At 44.0% G+C, this 18,487-nt stretch overlaps 1 protein-coding gene across 2 annotated transcripts in view; it reads right to left on the bottom strand.

Annotated features, from left to right (window-relative positions):
* The window catches only part of HPCA (hippocalcin), a 56,410-nt gene extending 41,177 nt beyond the window's left edge, over positions 1 to 15,233 (bottom strand). Inside the window, exon 1 of one of the 2 annotated variants that reach the window (XM_077482033.1) lies at positions 14,963 to 15,233. The gene's annotated coding sequence lies outside the window, so the exon portion shown is untranslated. The remainder of the gene's footprint in view (positions 1 to 14,962) is intronic. The other variant, XM_077482032.1, reaches the window with a different exon arrangement.
* Between the last annotated feature and the right edge of the window lie 3,254 nt (positions 15,234 to 18,487).

The following is an 18,487-nucleotide window of genomic DNA, read 5'->3' as shown; positions in this document are numbered from 1 at the left end:
AACACAGATCAGCGCTCAAAAACGTGTCTCACCAGCGTTTAATGTTTTTGATCCCATTAACAAAAAAAAACGATTAACAGCACTAACGCTAAAAAACGTTATAGCAAAAATGTTGAAAAACTCACTGCTAATGGCGTTTTTATAACGTCCAGTGTGCATGAGGCCTTAGAGCAATTAGTGGACCTCCAGCTGTTGCAGAACTACAAGTTCCATGAGACATAGCAAGACTCTGACAGTCACAAGCATGACACCCAGAGGCAGAGGCATGATGGCACTTGTAGTTTTGCAACAGCTGGAGGTCTGCTAATTGCATATCCCTGCCTTAGAGGCACAAAAAAAACATCTGATTTGCGTTACTGATTGGAGCTTTCTGGCAGAAAAAAATGCTAAATTATCCTAAACTATTTACAAAAACACTCTTTATGAGCATTTTTTTTCTGCCAAGTGAACTAGCTTTTCTTTTTTTTTTTTTGTGTGTTCATAGAGCTTAAAAGGTTTTTTTTTTTTTTCGCAATGCATCAGATGCAGAATGGAAACCAAGATAAATAATAAGCAGCAGCTGTCCAGATGCTAGAAACACCAAATGCTTTTCCAAAATCAATTTTTTAGCAGCTTTAGCAAGACATAAATACTCCCGTTGTATCAGAGACCACCTTAGTTGAGGTTCAATCATACCAGCAAACTGTCAATGAGAGTTCTCCCCTCCCCCCACTAAAAAAAAAAAAAAAAAAAAAAAAAAAAAAAAAAAAGGGGGGGGGGTATAAGCTGAATAAAGACTAGTCTTCACTGTGTCCAATGGAGTACCCCCAACAGGTCATGTTTTCAGGATTTGCGGTAGTGAAACTGTGCAAAAATAATGGGAAGCCTTAAAACATGACCTGTTGGGGGTACTCAAGGACTGGAGTTGAGAAACTGCACTGGAGGACTGGACAATAATTTCCAAGCCGCCAACCCTGATTCTCATAGAACATCTGTTGAGATGATCATGTTTACTCCACACAGAATCAGACTACCATGCCAATAGAGTGGGATCAGTCTTTGATGTAAAGCAGCAGCAGATAAAGCTATAATAAGCTATGTGACAAACTATACTCATTAGGCTGCACAAATGGAAAGTTAACTGCAGATTGACAAGTTAAAACATGTTAATTGCTGTGCTGTCAGAAATGTAAAAAAATTTTTTACGTGACATCAATTAGAGATTTGGATAAACACACAAACATAAAACACACTGACTAACCTGCACATCTAAAAAAGAAAAAAAAAAAAAAAAAAAACGTAGCATTTCTCTGTAATCCCCTACAGGCTCAGCAAATGTTAATTGTAGTAATTGAATGCATTATGCGCAAAACAGCACCTAGTGGATAATGTGTGCATTGTTCTAAGCTGTAATTACAGGGGAGGGGGTAGAAAAGGCATCCATTCCACAAATCATTTTTAACTAGATTTCTCTTCATTATCCCATGGAGTATATTCATACTACATTGTGTGCTGAAGCATTTATCGGTTACCCATAGCATACTTTTCTTCTATTAGCTGCTTATTGCAAAACAAAAAAAAAGAAACAAAAAAAAACAAGACTCAAATTAACAGCCAAAATAGAGCTATGATCTGTTTTTAAAAAAATAGACCTTAACATATGCAGACAGATGATGAAGTAAACAGATGATCATCCTTTTATATCCGTTTGTCCATAGACATGCACTGCTGTCTGTTTTTTATCCGGATTTAAAATAGACAAATGGTCCGTCTGCGTGAAAGGGACCACTGCCGTTAAACAGAGGTTGATCTACCGATCAACTTCGGTTTGACTGCCCTTTCTGATTTTAGCCATTCAATCAGCTTATATACCCTGGCAGAATTTATGATTTCTTGGCCATTTTCAGAGAATATGAATGATAAAACAAAACATTTCTTTCACTCATAGTTAGTGTTTGGCTTAAGCCATTTATTATCAATCAACTGTGTTTACTCTTTTTAAACCATAATGGCAACAGAAACGACCCAACTGACCCTGATCAAAAGTTTGCATACCCCAGTTCTTAATACCGTGTATTGCCCCCTTTAACATCAATGATAGCTTGAAGTCTTTTGTGGTATTTGTGGATGAGGCTCTTTATCTTCTCAGATGGTAAAGCTGTCCATTCCTCTTGGCAAAAAGCCTCCAGTTCCTGTAAATTCTTTGGCTGTCTTGAATGAACTGTACATTTGAGATCTCCCCAGAGGGGCTCAATGATATGGAGGTCAGGAGACTGAGATGGTCACTCCAGAACCTTCACTTTATTCTGCTGTAGCCAATGACAGGTCGACTTGGCCCTTTTGTTTTGGATCATTGTCATGTTAGAATGTCCAAGCACGTCCCATGCAGTTTTCCTGGCTGATGAATGCAAATGTTCCTCCAGTATTTTTTGATAACATACTGCATTCATCTTGACATCAATTTTGACCAAAGTTCCTGTGCCTTTGTAGCTCACACATCCCCAAAACATCAGCGAACCACCTCTGTGTTTCACAGTAGGAATGGTGTACCTTTCATCATAGGCCTTGTTTACTCCTCTCCAAATGTAGCGTTTATGGTTGTTGCCAAAAAGCTAAATTTTGGTCTCATCACTCCAAATGACTTTGTGCCAGAATGCTTCAGGCTTCTCTCTGTGCTGTTTGCCGTATTGTAAGCAGGATACATTGTGGCATTTGCGCAGTAATGGCTTTCTTCTGGTGACTCAACCATGCAGCCCATCTTTCTTCAAGTGCCTCTTATTGTACATCTTGAAACAGCCACAACACATGTTTTCAGAGAGTCCTGTATTTCACCTGAAGTTATTTGTGGGTTTTTCTTTACATCCAGAAAAATTTTCCTGGCAGTTGTGGCTGAAATTTTAGTTGGTCTACCTGACCTTGGTTTGGTTTCAACAGAACCCTTCATTTTCCAATTCCTTGGATATGTTGTTATATCCCTTTCCTGGTTTATACAGTTCAACTACCTTTTCCCTGCAGATCCTTTGACAATTCTTTTGCTTTCCCCCATGACTCAGAATCCAGAAACGTCAGTGCAGCACTGGATGAAAGATGCAAGGGTCTGCCAGAAACTCATTGACCTTTTATACACACACTAATTGCAAGCAAACAGATCACAGGTAAGGATGGTTACTTTTTAATAGCCATTTAAACCCCTTTGTGGCAACTTGTGTGCATGTTATCAGGCCAAAATCACCAGGGTGTGTAAACTTTTGATTAGGGTAATTTGGGTAGTTTCTGTTGCCATTATGATTTAAAAAAAGTAAACACCATTGATTGATAATAAATGGCTTCAGCCAAACACCAACCATGAGTGAAAGAAATGTTTTTGTGTTATTATTCATATTCTCTGAAAAATGGCCAAGAAATCAAATTCTGCCAGGGTATGTAAACTTATGAGCACAACTGTATGTATTCTGACAGCAGGAGGAGTCTCCCCATCTTCCCACTGTCAGAATACTATGACCACAGCAGGGAGGATTCCCCCCAACCCAACCCCCCCCCCCCCCGTTAACAATAAATGGCACCACGAGTGCAACGTTTGCTTTTTGTGCGTTTCATGAATGTGCAGATGTATATGAAGCCTTAAAGTGATTGTAAAGTCTCGTTTTTAGAAAAAATAATAAACTGTTAAACTTACCTGCTCTGTTGCAGTGAATTTGCACAGAGCAGCCCTGATCCTCCTCTTCTCAGGTCCCTCTTTTGTGCTCCTGGCCCCTCCCCCCATTCAGTGCCCCCACAACAAGCAGCTTGCTATGGGGGCACATCTCCCTGTGGCCATTCAGACACAGAGCCCCGATCCGGCCCAGCCCCATCTCTTCTCTGATTGGCTAGCTGATTTTGATTGACAGCAGCGGGAGCCAATGGTGCCACTGCTGTGTCAGGAAAAAGAATCTGGGATGGCTGAGACACTCGTGGACATCACTGGACAGAGAAACCTCTGATACGCGTTGGGGGGCTGCTGCAAACAGAGGGCTTTTTATCTTAATGCATAGTATGCATTAAGATAAAAAACCTTCTACCTTTACAACTCTTTCAAAGCAGTGTTAAACCCCAAAAAGCGTAATATATTGCAGCTTACCAATTCGTAAATGTGGTGGCTGCAGTAAATTTTATTTTCTTTTATTTTCACTTGCTGATTCAATCCGTAAGACTTATTTTTCCTTTACCAGACTAAGCTGTCCAGCAAAAGTACCAGTTACAGTTATAATCAGTTACAATGATTACCTTTATTCTTCCAAGAAAAACCTTTATCCCAAAAAGGAAAACTGTAGCTGTAAGGGCCGGTTCACACTGCTGCGTGGTACAAGATCACATAGATCACACAGATAGTATGTCTGAAATTGCATCGCATTCGGACCAAACTCGCACAGGACCCTTTTTTGGTCCGCACCAGAATTGGATCGCATGGGTGTTCACACCTACGCAATCCGATTCATGTCTGAACTGTCAGTTTGCATCTGCAAGCTGAAATGAGGGTGTCATTAACAATGTATTGACACTCCCCGCAGTTCGCATATGGCAGTTTGAACTGTCGTGAGCGTCGGGTGCGATGCAGGAACCCACAGTGGATTTGCAGGGCTCTCGTATCACAGAAGTGTGAACCAAGCCTAACTGCTCACAAAGTGCTAGCTGGAGTTAAGATTTAGCCCTGGTTCACACTGGAGAGATTTGACATGTCAAATCTGCAGCAATTGCCATCAATGGCAACGTCCTAATCGCTGCGACGCCGCATCTGCGGTGCTGCGCCAATTTCAAAAGGAAGTTTCTGTACTACTTTTTTGCGATTTCAGGCTGCATGCGATTTACATTGACATCTGTGTAGAAACCTGCAGAGATGTCTCTGAAATCGCGGCCGATATCGAGACTGACATGCAGGAGTGAAATCGTGCGAGTTCAGCAGAAATCGCATGGCTTCATTCCCGTAGCTCAGTGTGAACCTGGGCTTAATGTCTTAGGCTGGCCATACATTATACAATTTTCTTCTATAGATTTCCTTTAAATTTACCAAAACCATATAATATGAGGTCAAATCTGAACACTTTCAGTTTGTGTGCAATCAGGCAGGCCCTTGTACTACACAGTTGAAGGTAAATCTAAAGGAAATTGAATAAGAAAATTGTATGGTGTATGGCCAGCTTTAGTCAAGTCCATATAACTCTGCTAGTCCATCTAACACTACTCTCTTCCCAGATTGCCAATGCTGCTGTCCAAAGGTGAGTGTGCAGACATACTAAGACGTTGCAGTTGATTTACTGAGGGCAAATAGACTGTGTACTTTGCAAAGTGCAGTTGCAATCTGCAAGTGCTAAAAAAAACAAAAAAACAAAACAAATGGCTTCGGTCTGGTATGGATTTGGAGGGGAAACCAATTATTTTTTTTAATTGGCGTGCCCCCCCCCCCTCCAATCCATACCAGGCCCTTATCCGAGCATGCAAGCCGGCAGGTCAGGAAAGGGAGGGGTACCATAAGAGACTGCATGCCCTCCGCATGGGGGTGTTGGGTGCTCTGGTGCAGGGCGAGCTCTGCACTCTCCCCACCCCACAGCACCTTGCCCCCATATTGATGGGGACAAGGGCCTCTTCCCGACAACCCTTGCCAGTGGTTGTTGGGGTCTGCAGGTAGGAGGCTTATCGGAATCTGGAAGCCCCCTTTAACAAGGGGGCCCCCAGATCCTGGCCCCCCTTTCTGTGACCAAAAAAGCAGTGAAATGTAAAAAAAAAAAAAAAAAAAACAAGAGTCGGTTTTTCACAAGTCCTTTATTAAAAAAATAGCTCTGTCTTCTCCCCGAGCCTTCTTCTCCCGCCGCTGTCTCTCCTTGTGCCGTCTTCCTCCGCTGCTGTCACAGGGGGGAGGGCTCTCCAGTGACATCATCGGATGGCCACGCCCCATGACTACATAAGAGATGTCAGACAGTGGGGAACGTCACAATGGAGAAAGACAACATATGACAACAGCGGACTTTTTTGTTTTTATTGGGTATCCGGCGGTGTGGAAGATGATAGCGTTGCAGGAGGAGACAGCACCAGAAGAAGCCGGCGGCGTGTGAAGACAGAGCTATTTTTTAAAATAAAGGACTTGTCAAAAACCGGCTCTTGTTTTTTTACATTTCACTGCTTTTTTGGTGAATGGGTAGGGATACAATGTACCCCTACCCATTCACATGGGGGGGGGCGGTATCTCAGGGCCCCCCTTGTTAAAGGGGGCTTACAGATTCCGAAAAGCCTCCCACCCTCAGACCCCGACCGCCATCAGCCAAGGGTTGTCAAGAAGAGGCCCCCCCCTCTGCCCAAAAGCACCCACACTCCCATGTTGAGGGCATGCGGTTGAGGGGCCCAACACCATTTTTTTGTGAATTGTTTTAGCAGGCAATTTTTTTTTTTCATACATTCAGCTGTCAGCAGGTTGTTAAGGACGTGGCAGCCAGCTTCCCAACCTGCTTCTTAGCAACCAGCTGTATACAGTAAATAAAAAAAATAAAAAAACACACAAATCGCAAAATGCAATCACAGAAAAACGTGGTTACAAACACTGAGAAAACAAAGCAAAAACCACTGCGGAAAAACGCTCAAAAGCAACATGCATAGATGTGAATCGAGTCTAAGACAGGCTTTCTCAACCACTTTAGTAGAGGTGAGGTTGGACATCCTCTGAACTCATCTCTAACCAAAGGTCATGTCATGCCTGCAGGCTGCATCTTTGTTTATGTGAGCTGTGATGTAGGAATGACAAAGCCTGCAGCTCATTGGAGTAAAAAAAAAAAAAAAAAAAAAAGAGGAGGGCGAGTTTGGAATTCAGATAGAAATGACAGGAAAGGAGAGTGGACAATCGCACACTGTTGAATCTGAAATCCATAAATTTTATTGAAAGGATCCAAAGATAAAAAAAATCACAGCCCACAAAGACAAGTGCAAACGTTGACACATTTTATGCTAAAGGTGCTCAAGGTTTCACACTCAATGGGATCATTTGTTATGACTAAATCCAGCCATAGATGGAGCAAATTTCGTTCCTTGCTTGATTCCCCCCATCAACACACACAGGGGGTGTGGGAGGCTGTCCCCGCTGGGAGAACACTCCAGCAAGCTGCTTGTATCCAAGTTCTTTCAAGATTCAAACCATCTATGGCTGGCTTTAAGCGGAGCTTAAAAGGGGAGGCAGACAAGCCTCCGCTTGTCTGCCTCCCCACCTCCACTCTCCACTGCCACATTTGGAACCTTTTGTGGTGGGGGGGGGGGGGGAGGAACCTGATTTTGACAAGTACCCGCTTCCACTTCCAGCTCAATTCGCTCCGGAAAATTGAGCCAGAAGTTCGGCCCCAGCTCCTTTACCCACAGCCTTCAGGGACTCTTCACAGGTCCCAGAAGACTGTGGACCATTCACAAAGCACAACGCACTTCTCGCATGCGCAAAATGAAACCGGCTACTGTGCCAAGATGGCAGCGCCAGCCCCCGATAGCTGTTTGAAGAATCGGCTCTAGTGAAGACAACGCTGGATGCCTGGACAAGTAAGTGCCCTAATATTAAAAGTCAGCAGCTACAGTATTTGTGGCTGCTGTATTTTACTTTTAGGCTGGATTCACACCTATGCATTTTTAGTGCTTTTTGCATTTTGCAGATTTGCACTACAGAACGTGTTCCATAGGAAACCATGTTAAATGGACTGTAGTGCAAATCTGCAAAATGCAAAAAGCACTAAAAATGCATAGGTGTGAATCCAGCCTTAGGGGGAACCCAGGCTGGAGCTCCTCTTTTAGGCTGGATTCACACCTATGCATTTTTAGTGCTTTTTGCATATTTGCACTACAGAACGTGTTCCATAGGAAACCATGTTAAATTGACTGCAGTGCAAATCAAGGCAAATCAAGGCAAAAAGCACTAAAAATGCATAGGTGTGAATCAGGCCTAAGAGCCATCAGCGTGAAATGCTTCTTAAGCCCCATACACACTATCAGATTTTCTGCTGATTTTTTCCTTCAGATTTACCAAAACCATATAATATGAGGTCAAACCTTAGGAGCTTCAATTTGTATGCAATCAGGCAGGCCCTTGCACTAAATGGTTTTGGTAAATCTGAAGGAAAAAAAATCATCAGAAAATCTGATAGTGTGTATGGGGCTTTAGTCTGTTCTTGTCTTTGTGGACTGTGATGTGTTTATCTTTGGATCCTTTCAATACAATTGCTGGATTTCCCATTTGCATAGCTCCCAACTGTCCCTGATTTTGAGGGACTGTCTCTGATTTGGGGCAATGTCCCTCTGTCCCCCTAATTTGTCCCTCATTTTGGTTTGATCTATATAGCTGTGTATAAAATGCACTTTTTATCTTTCAAAAAGTGTTTCCCAGTGCTAAACCTTCCATCCAACTTCCAAATTGCTGCATTTGTACATTTTAAAAGCCAATATAAAAAGGAATAGTAGTGGTAAAAATAAAGCCCTTGTGGATTTAAGCACTTCAATACCAGGCACTTTCGCCCCTTCCTGGCCAGGACAATTTTGAGCTTTCAGCGCTGTCGCACTTTGAATGACAATTGCGCAGTCATGTAACACTGTACCCAAACTAAATTTGTAGCATTTTATTCCAACAAATAGAGCTTTCTTTTGGTCGTTTTTATTTTTTGCTAAACAAACTAAAAAAGACCAACATTTTTGAAAGAAAAAACGTTTTTCATTGTTTCTGTTATAAAATGTTGTTTTCTCCTTCACTGACGAGTCGGCACTGATGAGGTGGCACTGATGGGCACTGATAGGCAGCACCGATATGCAGCATTGATGGGTACTGATAGGTGGCACTGATATGCAGCACTGATGGACACTGACAGGCAACAACTTATGGGCACTGAAGGCAGCACTGATAGGTGGCACTGACAGGTGTTTATGCTGGGTACTGATTGGCACAATGATGGACATTGACTGGCACTATGATGGGCACTGACTGGAACTTTATTGGGCACTGGCCGGGGGTTATGATGGGGCACTGACTGGGCACCGATTGGCTTTAATGGGGGCTGTGCTGATAATCAGTGTGCTAATTATCAGCACAGACCCCCCCCCCCCCTCTGACAGGGAGAGCCGCTGATCGGCTCTCCCTGTTAGCGCGAACCGAGGAATACAGTTTACCGGCACTTCCTGGTTCACGCGATGATCAGCTGTGATTGGTCACAGCTGATCACGTAATAAGAAGCCTCTGTCAGAGGCTTCTTATCACGATCGGAGATGCGTTGTGTCAGACTGACACTCCGCACTCACAATTGGCATGCGCCGATATGTTATCCTACTGAACCTCATATGATGCCCAGTTAGGATAACAGAACCACTTCCCGTCCGTCAATCTGTTATAGGCTGGGCAGGAAGTGGTTAAAGCGGAGGTCCACCCTAAAGTGGACCTTCCGCTCATTGGAATCCTCCCCCCCTCCGGCGCCACAATTGGCACCTTTCAGGGGGAGGGGGGTGCAGGTACCTGTACAGTACAGGTATCTGCACCCACTTCCAGGATAGCTCTCTGCGGAAAGGGGCGTAGATTACGCCCCTTTCCGAAAGTCCCCCGCTTCCTGCTGGGAAACACACAGATCCCATAGGCAGCGGGTCCATCATTATTGCGCAGCGCGACTCGCGCATGCGCAGTAGGGAACTGGGAAATGAAGCCGAAAGGCTCCACTTCCTGATTACCAGAGAGACGATCGAGAGATCTGCTTCGGGTGCCGACATCGTGGGTGCGCTGGACAGGTAAGTGTCACTATTTTAAAAGTCAGCAGCTGCAGTATTTGTAGCTGCTGGCTTTTAAAAAAAAAAAAAAACGCGGACTCCCGGCGGACTCCCTCTTTAATTAACCTTTTTTTTTTTTGGTTAATTTTCCTTTAAGGGGGTGTGACGGGGGTGTGTCCTATGCCTCCATACGTTTGCTAGTAGGTGTCCCTCATTCCCATCTCAAAATGTTGGGAGATCTGCATTTGGAAAAAAAAAATATGTTGGGGGATATGCATTTGGGCCTTGTTCACACCTATGCATTTTTTAGTGCGTTTTCAGTTTTGCAGAAACATACTACAGTCTATTTAACATGGTTTCCTATGGGTTTTATGGAAAGGGCCAGGGACCAGCGGGTTGTGTTTTTTTTTTGATTCCATAGACTTCAATGGATCAAAAATGTGTATTGAAAAATGCAAAATGCATCTGGAATATGCAAACTTCAACCTGCAACCTGCATGGGTGTGAATCAGATTTTCACAGTGAGTTTTGAGGATGCCCAAGCTCATCTCTACTTTTTAACCCCAGAGCAACTCTTAAATTCATTTTATGGATTTTAATGAACCCCTGCTAAAAAAGACTATTTCTACAACTCATGATACATTATTATGATCAGCAATTTGTGAAATGTTTTAAATAAAAGAACAAGGAATGTAGCAATAGCTACAGAATCTAACATCTATTTTTTTTAACACACCGCTGCTCTATAAAACAAAACCATTTGTATTAAAATAATAATGTCCAGAAAAAAAGAAACACAGACATTTAGATGTTAAGAATAATCAGGGCTTTTTTTTTTTTTTAGCAGGAATGTGGGGGGAATGCCGTTCCTGCACTTCTAGCAACAAATGTATGTAATGAAAAGGAGTGCTGGAGGTTCTGTTGATGCTGATGGGCATCTATTTTTGCATGGGTGGTCTATTGTTGCTGGGAGGGATCTATTGTTGAGGGAGATGTCTATTTGTTGTGTGGGGGGTGTAAGCTAATGTTGCATACGGGGATCTATTGTTGCTGGGGCGGGCTCTATTGTTTCTTGGTGGTCTATTGTTGCTGGGGTGGGGTCTATTATTGCTCACAAAAGGGGATCTATTTTACTGTCTTCCTTGTTGTCATTAACAAATGCTATGCAAATCATTTAGCAGCACAAAGTTGGTTCTGTATTCTCTAAAAGGGGTGGTACTGGGAGGTAGGAGGTGGAAGCAAGGGACAGAGCTCAGAGATAAGTAGGGGGCAGAAACGAAGGCTGACTCAGAAGGTGGGAGTTCCTGAACCTATTATCTGAGCCCTGGGAATAACCGATCTATAGTGGACAAGCCATTCAATCGATATGTCGCACTCGAGGATGTGGATTTTGAATGTTAATTAAAAGATACCATTGTAAGTTATCCATCACATCTTTATTGTCACTGTGCAATCTCATGATCTGATTGATCAAATTTCAACCAAATTCATGAATGGAGCATCCCAGTGATGCCGATCAAAGAAGAACAATCAATCATTTCCTGCCCTGGCTTTGGACACAGTTTGATTGAATCCGCTTTAAATTGAGTCTAACTTGATTGGAAAGGAATTTATGTCTATTCAACTGTTTGCTGATTTAATAGTTTTAATCAAATTGCATATCGATGGAATAATAAAATAGAAGTGTGTATGGTCACCATTACACTTGATGGTCAATATAGTGTCCTGTAACAAATGTTGTTTAGTGTTAGCAGGAAATAAATTCACCAGTGCTCTAGGGACTGTAAGCTCTACAAAGAAGCCATCAGTTCCGTAGAGCACAGCCGTTATACTATCATCTCCAGCAGCCTGTGAGGTTGGTTTACTAAAACTAGTACGTTTCTTTCCCAAGGTTTCCTGGTGGGGAGCTCGCTATGCCATTGGAACACATATAACCTACTGTCTATGTGTTTCTGATGCAGAAATGAACACACTGGACTGCATCTGGTGTGAACTGGCCCTCAGAGGATGGAAAATTGTCACATGATAAAGAACATAGGCGTCCAACAGAAAGTTTCTAATGCTGAAGACCCTGACAGAGTTTGCAAAGCTTGTCTGAAGGAGATAGGACACAAGTTTCACTGGAAAGGTAAGTATAATGGCTTCTTTCTGCCAGGGATTTGATGGTCTGATCTCTTTTAGAGACCTGACCGGAACTGGGACACCCCGCACATGCTGCGGGCATTCCGGGATTCAGCCCTGATTTGCCTGGACTCCGGGACAGGGACAGTTGGGAGGTATGCTGACAGGGTCTCTTTAACCACTTACAGACCACCAGCCCTTACTTCGCTATTTTGAAGAGGAATATCGTTGTTATGGCAGTAGCTAGCTGCCATAACTCTGGTATCCTCTTCTTCAGCGGGCAGTCCGCTTCAAGATAAAAGTGGTCTCTGCAGCGGATTCACCGCAAAATCACTTTTATCTCCCGCTACGCTCCGATGCCCTCCGCCACTTACTGGAACCATCGGTAGCGGCGGAGGCGATCGTGTCCTCTTGCTGGCTTGGTATGGAGACGCATTGCATATCATTGTAGGGTGGAAGCGACATCAAAACTTCACTTCTGCCCATAGCTCTTAAAGGGACATTTTTATTTATTTTAATTTTTTTCAATTACAATTATTTATATATTTTTGCATTTTAGTGTAAATATGAGGTCTGAGATCTCATATTTAAGAGGTCCTGTCAAGCTTTTTCTTTATTACAAGGGATGTTTACATTCCTTGTAATAGGAATAAAAGTGAATTTTTGTTTTTAAAAAAAAGAAGTGTAAAAATAAAAGGTAAAATAAATAGGGAAATTTTTTATTTTTTTTTAAAAACCTCTCCGTCCTGCCGAGCTCTCGTTTCAAAAGCGAACGCATACGTGAATAGCGCCCGCATATAAAAACGGTGTTCAAACCACACATGTGAGGTATGGCCACGATAGGTAGAGTGAGAGCAATAATTCTAACCCCAGAGCTCCTCTGTAACTCAAAACATGAAACCTGTAGAGTTTGTTTAAATGTCACCTATGGAGATTTTTAAGGGTAAAAATTTGTCCGTGACATTCCATGAGAGGGCGTAATTTTGAAGCGTGACATGTTGGGTATGAATTTACGCGGCATAACATTATCTTTCACAATATTAAAAAAATGGCCTAACTTTACTGTTGTCTTATTTTTTAATTCAAAAAAGTGTATTTCTTCCAAAAAAAGTGTGCTTGTAAGACCGCTGCGCAAATACAGTGTGATAGAAAGTATTGCAACGACCGCCATTTTATTCTTTAGGTGTTAGGTGTTTTTGCTAGAAAGCTCCAATCAGAAACGCAAACCAGAACGTTTTTTTTCTGCCTCTAAACGTTGAACTCAAAATATGCCTCTTAACGTCCTAATGTGTATGGACACATATGATAACATTGAGTTGCTTCTACAGGAAAAATACAAAACTCCTGTAGAAGCAGCGATTTTAAACTGTGCATTGAGCCATACAGTGTTTTTCTGCCTCTTTGAGCTCCTAAACCCCTTCCCCCCCCCCTTTTTTTGGAACAAGCGGTGCATGTTAGTTGTGATCATGTTGTACATGTGGACATGTAGTCCATCAATTGAGGATCAAACAAGGAGGAGAGGGTGGCTACGTTCATACATACAGTGGGACCATGTAGAATCAATGTAGTCACCCTCTAACAAGAAGTCAGATCACAGCAGCAAAAAAATGTATTTGGAGGAGGCTGAGTGTAATACAAGGGACATTTTTTAGTTAACAAAACATACTTAAATCGAGTTTTCTTTCTAAACCAATATAGAGCAAGAACATGTCACATAACACAAGAGAACCTGGAGCCCCACAATGGGAAAAAGCCCTAACCAACCTTTAGAGATACAAGCATTTTGGGAAAAGTGGTCTGGAAACTTTCATTCAATTAACCATTGTTGGTGATCAAAAATGCAGATCTAGGACAATGACTAATGGAGTGTTTCTTACAGTTACATGGATAAAAAGGAAGTAGAGGGCTCATCAAGATTATTACTATGGAGGGTTTCTTATAGGTCCATGTTAAAAGGAAAGTAGAGGACTCATCAAGATTATGACTATGGAGTTTTCTTATAGTTCCATGTTAAAAACGAACTAGAGGACTCATCAAAATTATGACTATGGAGTTTTCTTAAAGTTCCATGTTAAAAATGAAGTAGAGGACTCATCGAGATTATGACTATGGAGTGTTTTTTACAGTTCCATGTTAAAAAGGAAGCGGAGGACTCAAAATATACACAAAAGCCTAGCTTCCCAAATATTACACATGGAAACCAAACCTCTAAACCTTGGCATACCCTGATCAGAAGGGCGGGATGTCACATATAGGGTGGCATGGTCATGATATAGGGCATGAGCCCCTGCTCCTGAGATACTGGTGTGTTGAACACAGGCATGTCACCTCCTCCCTGTGTGTGATGGAGAACTCATTACCGGCTGGCTGATCTCGGATTATCCCAAGGTCTGGTACAGCTGTTCAGCACAGCTGGCATGTGCAGACTATCTCTGGACACCAAACTCAGCAGATGTGACCCTTTCGGGAAAAAGGGGGATCCTGTGGGGGAGGGGGGGGGGGAGACCTGACAGTCATGACTCATTCTTGGTTAGGGTTGAACACTAGATTTCACCAATTAACCCTTACCTTCAAAAAAAATAAAATAATTGACGTCACCCCCCTCTCCAAATAATTTCTGATCTTCCCTTTGCTAATGTACTACATGCAATCAAAAAAAAGCCAATTGCCATATATCGTTTCCGCATCCATGGTTCAATGGTGACGTATACATGGCTTGGCATATCACCAAAAAAATTGCAATCCTCTTTTGTTTGTTTTTTTCCTAATGCATATGGAGATATGAGATATTATTTATTTATATATTACATAATTCATGTTATATAAGATGTGCATGCAGGATGATCCCATGGGTAGAGGATGGAGAATGGAGTACACCCTTGTCATGCAGAGCCCCAGGTGAGTTGAAGGCTGGCTATCCCTCTACTCAGTGGTCTGATCAGACAGGTGCTGGGGAGAGGCTTGGACAGCCCTCACCTGTATACAGTGTGATCGGATCCATCACCAGATCCCCGCACACACACACACATTGATGACGATGGTGATAATGATCGTACAGAAGTGCTGGGATCTATTCCCCGTGGTGGATTAGTCATAAGGAAGCAGACAGATCCATGCCTACCTCTAGATTACCTGATCGCTGTGTCCTGTGCTCGGATCAAGGTGTGATCTTCCAATGCCGCACACACACACACACACAATGGTCTGCCTGTGATCCCGAGCTGTCACTGAGTGCCAGTCCCCCGCTCAGCCGGTCCCGATTGCAGCCCCGTTATCTCTCCGTGTAGATCTCTTCCCTGGAGCAGTTGAGCGGATTGTACAGCTTACAGACTGGCCGGGACTCGGCACTGTGCAGATGGCGGGGGGATCCCTACTGTCTGCCTACACACTAATATCAGGGGAATCCTCCCAGGACGCCCACTGCACCTCCCGACTCCCCCCACCTCATTTATTTTACCATAGGAGGGGGAGATCTACAATCTCCGGCATCATGACATCACACTGCACGGGGAAGGAAACATTGCACCCCCCTGTCGTGAGGAATGGATCAGTCGGCTGCTCAGCACAAACTGAATGAGTCTTTAGGCTGGAAGAGAAGAATGATGCGTGTATGTTCCTGTCATATATAGAACACATATGTACACATGGGGGCACCCAGTCCTGCACACACATAATAAACATGTACTCCCAGCACTTTTCATGGCACATCATTGCCGGTTCTGTTTATTCCACATTTTTCTGTGTCAGGTCAAGGTATGGATGTCCTACATGATTTACAAATATTCATGGATAATGTCTGATGTCTCCAATCTAGGTTAATATGATATTATCCAATTCCTGCGGGGAGCTCCGAAATACAACATTGACTTCTTACCAGCAGATGGCTGGGTCAAGGTCCTTTAGCGTCCAAGGCGAGCAGTCCAAAGGGCGCACTCCCCCCTATGAGCTATAGGGTCCAATCATACCATATGCAGTGCTGGTACAAGGTCCTTTAGCGTTCAAGTTGAACAGTTCAAAGGGCACCCCCCCCCCCCCTCATGGACTGAATGGTCTGTTCATACTGTATGCAGTGCCGAGACAAGGGTCCTTCAGCGTCCAAGGTGAACAGTCCAAAGGGTGCGCTCCTCCATGGGCTGCAGGGTCCGTTCATACTCTATGCAGTGCAGGACAAGGTCCTTCAGCGCCCAAGGCAAATAGTCGAAAGGGCACCCCCCCCCCCCGTGAGCTGAATGGTCCAATTATACCATATGCAGTGCCGGGACAAGGTCAACTAGTGACCAGGGTGAAGATGTTCCCTCAAAATGTATGAGCATTATGTCAGCAAAAACCCCCTCCAAAAAAATGTGAGCGCTAATCTTCACACTTTCCCCCAGGGGTGTTGCTAGGCGGGAAAAAGACCAGGGGCTTCAGCCCTTCAGCTTGGGCTGGATTTTAAAGTAAGTCCAGCCCAAGCTGGGGGGGTAGGCTTGGGTAGGCTTACTTGCTGGTTGCTGCCTGGCTCACCAATGCACATCAATGCATCTTTATCAGTTCCCATCAGCTCAGCCTCACCAGAGCCCATCAATGCAGCCTCATCAGTGCCCTTCACCTCAGCCTCACCAATGTCCATCAATGCAGCTTTATTAGTGCCCATCAATGCAGCCTGATCAGTGCCCATCAGCTCAGCCTCACCAGAGCCAATCAATGCAGCCTCATCAGTGACCATCAGCTCAGCCTCACCAATGCCCATCAATGCAGACTCACCAGTGCCCATCAATGTAGCCTGATCAGTAAGTGCCCATCAGCTCAGCCTTACCTGTGCCCATCCATGCAGCCTGATCAGTGCCCATCAGTGCGGCCTTACCTGTGCCCATCAATGCAGCCTGATCAGTGCCCATAAATGCAGCTTCATCAGTTCCCATCAGTACAGCCTCACCAATGCCCATCAATGCAGCCTCACCAGTGCCCATCAATGCAGCCTCATCAGTGCCCATCAGATCAGCCTTAATTGTCTCCATCAATGCAGTCTGATCAGTGCCCATTAGCTTAGCCTCACCCATGCCCATCAACACAGCCTTATCAGTGCCCATCAATGCAGCCTGATCAGTTCTATCAATGCAGCCTAAACTGTGCACACCAGCTCAGCCTTATCTGTGCCCATCAAAGCAGCCTGATCAGTGTCCATCAGCTCAGCCTCACCAGTGCCTATCAATGCAGCCTCACCAGTGCCCATCAACGCAGCCTCATACCTGTGCCCATCAGCGCAGCCTTGCCAGTGCCCATCAGCACAGCCTTGCCAGTACATGGGGCGAGGAGAGCCACTGGTTTACACAGAGCAGGGAAATCCCACTTACCCAGTGTTCACAGTCACACAAAGTCCTGCCTCCTGGACTGGCTCCTATGATGGACGTCACACGTCCCAGCATTGGACCAGTGTGATGCTGGGTAAGCAGGGGCTCCCTGCTCTGTGTAAACCGGCAGCGCTCACCCCTTCCCTTCAGAGACAGCTCGTGCCCCCCAGGATCAGCCCCAAAAAGCAGCCTCAGGGCAGTCCGGCCCTTTATAGCCCCAAGTTCCCAGCAAACGCCAGGCCTTGGAACTTGGGGCTAATAATTCTGAATGAGCATCACAAGATCCAGGCTTTTTGGGGGCCCAGTACAGATCCCTCCTCCCAGCACAAATCCTCTCCCTCCCCAAATTTCCATCTCCCAGCATTAACCAACTTCAGCCCCGGAAGAATTTTCCCCCCTTCCTGACCAGAGCACTTTTTGTGATTCGGCACTGCGTCGCTTTAACTGACAATTGCGTGGCCGTGCGACGTTGTACCCAAACAAAATTGACGTCCTTTTTTTCCCACAAATAGAGCTTTCTTTTGGTGGTATTTAATCTCCTCTGCGGGTTTTTTTTTTTCACTATAAACAAAAAAAGAGCGACAATTCAAAAAAAATCACATTATTTTTTTACTTTTTGCTATGATAAATATCCCCCAAAAATATATAAAAAAGCAACTTTTTTCTTTAGTTTAGGCCGATACGTATTCTTCTACATATTTTTGGTAAAAAATTGCAATAAGCGATTATTGATTGGTTTGCGCAAAAGTTATAGCGTTTACAAAATAGGGAATAGCTTTATGGCATTTTTATTAATATATATTTCTTTTACAAGTAATGCCGTCAATCTCAGATTTTTATCATGACTGCGAAATTATGGCGGACACATCGGACAATTTTGACACATGTTTGGAACCATTGGCATTAATACAGCGATCAGTGCGATTAAAAATGCATTGATTACTGTAAAAATGTCACTGCCAGTGAAGGGGTTAACACTAGGGAATGGTGAAGGATTTAACTGTGTTCCCTGGGAGGTGATTCTAACTGAAGGGGGAGGGACTAACTACAGAAAGTGACAGATCGTAGTTCCTAGCTAATAAGAACACACAATCTGTTACTCCTGTCAAAACAGAACAGGGAAGTGTGTGTTTACACACACTCATCCCTGTTCTGTGTCTCCAGCTCACGATCGCTCGTGGCCGGCGATCATTGCGACCATTTGCCATGAGCATCGGCACCTCCACTGTGCAGTGGGCACGCACGCCCGCTATCCGGACCCCAGGAGCCCATGTATAGTTACGTGGTTTCGCACAGGGGAGCCATCTTGCCACAGT

This window comes from Lithobates pipiens, unplaced genomic scaffold (genome assembly GCF_037356315.1).
Source record: "Lithobates pipiens isolate NorthernLeopardFrog02 unplaced genomic scaffold, aLitPip1_a1.2 Scaffold_16, whole genome shotgun sequence".
NCBI lineage: Eukaryota > Metazoa > Chordata > Amphibia > Anura > Ranidae > Lithobates > Lithobates pipiens.
The sequence above is the reverse complement of the archived record's forward strand: the minus strand, read 5'-3'. Positions and strand labels throughout refer to the sequence as shown.